The sequence below is a fragment of the Otolemur garnettii genome, unplaced genomic scaffold (assembly GCF_000181295.1).
Source record: "Otolemur garnettii isolate 467f Iridium unplaced genomic scaffold, OtoGar3 scaffold00096, whole genome shotgun sequence".
NCBI classification, from domain to species: domain Eukaryota; kingdom Metazoa; phylum Chordata; class Mammalia; order Primates; family Galagidae; genus Otolemur; species Otolemur garnettii.
Window position 1 is genome coordinate 3,248,638 of NW_003852491.1, and position 3,599 is coordinate 3,252,236.

Below are 3,599 nucleotides of genomic sequence, written 5' to 3' on the forward strand. Positions count from 1 at the left end.
TAAAATGGCAAGTTGAGCAGTTGCAGCAGTAGTGCCGTCATCGTCAGCAAAGAATAACATTTTAAATTAGCAGCTTTCCTCTCTAAACTTCTTTTGATAGATTTTCCAGGTTCTTCAATTTGCCTAGCTATAGTCTGGTGAGACAAACTGATTTTGGAGATATCCCTCTTGTATTCAAGGCTAATTATATTGGTCATTGTTTCCATTCATGGATGGATAAAGTCACCATCATAAATGGCTCTGATTTTTTTTTTTTTTTGCCATTAAATATGCTACCACATAACTAATTTTACAATGGAATCTGAGTTGTAACTGAAAAACATTTTTTGGCTTTTTAAATTTTTTTTTCACTTTTTTATTTTTAATTTTTTTATTTTAGATTGATGTGAGAGTACAAATCACTAAGTTACATTGTTTGCATTTGTTAGATAAAGTTCAAGTTCTAGTTGAGCCCTTTGCCCCGCAGGTGCACTGTATACCCTTCCATTGGGCACCGTAGGTGAGAGCACGCCAATCCTCCTCCCTCATCCCTTGCCCCTTTCTCTCCTCTCTCCTACTCCCTCTTGAATATACTTGTGTTTTTCTCTCATATAGGCTTGTAGTTGTTTTTCTCTTGGTTTCATATTAGTATTGAGTACATTGGATACCTGATTTTCCATTTTCGTGATACTTTACCAAGAAGAGTGTGCTTCAACTCCATCCAAGTAAATACAAAAGATGTAAAGTCTCCATCTTTTTAACAGCTGAATAGTATTCCATGGCATACATATACCACAGTTTATTAATTTATTCCTAAGTTGATGGACACTTGGGTTGCTTCCATGTCTTAGCAATTGTGAATTGAGCTACAATAAACATTCTAATGCAAATGTCCTCATGGTAAAATGATTTTTTTTCTTCTGGGTAGATACCTATGAATGGGGTTGCAGGATCAAATGGAAGGTCTACTTTAGCAATTGGAGGATTCTCCATACTTCTTTCCATGGTTTGCAGTCCTACCAGCAGTGTGAAAGCGTTCCCTTCTCTCCACATCCACACCAGCAGCTGCAGGGTTGGAATTTTGTGATGTGGGCAATTCCACTTTTTAAATCTCATTTCCTTTGGTATTTTATTACAGATATAACAGCAGTAAAGGGACTTGCCCAATGTCACATAATTGTGGACAGATCCAGAGCTAGACTTTGTCTCTTGACCTCTCAGCACCTGCCTGCTCGTTCAGCTTTCTGTTTAGACGGTCTTTTTTTTTTTTTTTTTTTTTTAAAACAGACAAAGTCTCACTTTGTCACCACCCTAAAGTGCAGTAGTGTGATCTGAGCTCATTCTAGGTGCAAACTCCTGGGCTTAAGTGCTCCTCCTGCCTTAGGCTCCTAAGTAGCTGGCATTACAGAGAGACTGTCATGCCTTGATAATTTTTTTTATATTTTAAGAACCAGTAATTGGGTGGTACCTGTGGCTCAAAGGAGTAGGGCACCCCAGTCCGATATGCTGGAGGTGGTGGGTTCAAACCCAGCCCTGACCAAAAATTGCAAAAAAAAAAAAGAACCAGTAACTTAGTAACCACAGTTGTTAGCAGGGTAAAAGACAGCTTAACATACTTTTTATTTTAACTCTACAGTGGCAGACTGACTCTTTGAGTTCTGAACTTTTGGTGCATTTACCCATTAGTTTACAAGAACAGAAATCCAAGAGGCTTCAAATATAAGAACTGAGAACAACTCTGTTGTTTTAAGGTTGTATATAAAGTCTCAGTTGAGTTTCTCCAAGAATCTGAGAAAGGAAGCCTGTGGTGTTAAATGAGTTGGGTGTTTAACTAATGATTCTGTTCAAACAGTGAGGTGGGGCAATTGGACTTGATCTCCCAGTGGGCAGAGAAGCCGTAGAATACACAGGGGGGTGTACTTAACCTTCCACTCTGATGATGGAGAGAGGAGAGGAAAACAGAGGTCTCAAAAATTCAGAGAGAGCAGAAGAAGTGGCTCTGGTGTTATTAAAATCATTTTGCTTACCTGTTAGCAGGGAGAGTTACCCGAGGCTCAGCCATTCCAGCATGATGGAGCTGGGCCTGTTCCAAGGCTGGGGTCTGTCTGTCAGACTGAAGTAGTCCTAGAGGGCTCCTGGGTATGAAGGATGCTGGCTCAGGGAACTTTGCCAGTCCGGCTGTCTGTTCCCCAGGGCATTTCTCTCCAGAGACCCAGCTGGCTGCAGAGGAAGCAGGGTGCAGCCTCCAGAGTGGGTCTTATTCTTGATGTCTTCTTGCCTGAACCTCCAGGACAGCCCTGCCTCTGAAAGATTTCTACCACAGAATCAGCCACCACCTGAAAGCTTTCTGCTCCTGGGCCTGCTGCCAGCCCTTCTCCCTGTCTCCCTGTCTCCATTCTGTTATCAAAGACCTTTGAAGGTCAGGTTTGAAAGTCCACTTGTGCAGGCTAAGGCTCCTTTACAAGCTTTTAGAGTCTGTGCCAAATAACAGGGACCTCCTGGGAGATGAAGTGCACTGCCCAGATGGATTGTCCCTCCCTAGTGCAGGGTCTGAAGGAGGAAGTTGAAAGAGAAAAGTTACCTGGAAAATGAAGACAGTGAGAGCAGGTAGAATGCGGATCAGGAAGGCCAGCAAGCATAAACCTCAGCAGGCCATACGGTAAAAAGAAAGCATTGTGAATGAAAGCAAGTCGGTAAGCCATGCCTCCTCCTGGCTGGATCCCAGGTCAGACTGGGTTTCCCGACAGGTTTTAGATGAAGACACCACCTCCAGGCCCCCTTCCTCAGGGAAGGATTGGTGGCCCCTTTAGCTCCCCTCTGGAGCCGACAGGAGTATTGGTCACATGAGCCTCATCCATGCCACTTACCAGCTCACAGGGAACACCCTCACCCTCAACTATTAACCTTTTTCTCCCGAGTGGCTGACTTTTCTCTATCTGTTATCTGAACCATCAGAAGATTCTCCTTTTTTCTTGTATCTATATTATGTAAAGACTTAAAAATCTGTACATATGGAATTTCATCTAATTTTCCTAATTATTGCTGAAAGCATTCAAGCTGTAAAATAGCATAATGATTCAAGGAACTGTTCAAGGGCCATCTTTGCTCAGAGCCTAAAACATACATAGGCCAAACAATGTTACAATGGCAGGTTCATTTCTTTTTAGTCAGAGAGTAATTAATACTCCTAAATAGCCCAATTGGATAGGATGTACCCCAGTGGACTTTCCTCCAGGTGTATAAACACAAAAATACAGACAGATACCACACACACAAACAGGGACAAATACCAGGTGTATACACAAACAGACTGATATCAGCTGTATACACAGAGACAGAACACAAGGTGCACTTGTAATCAGAGAGCATGTCTGTAATCAGGTATGTCCCTACACTGAGGCCAGATACCAGGTGTGTACACAAAGCAGACAACAGGTGCATATGCGGCAGAGACAGGGAGTGCACGTGAAATCAGAATCAGAGAGTGCCCTCATAGCCAAGTGCATGCACAGGTAGAGACAGGGAGTGCCCTCGTAGCCAAGTGCATGCACGGGCAGAGACAGGTGGTGCACGTGAAATCAGAATCAGAGCGTGCCCTCGTAGCCAAGTGCATGCACGGG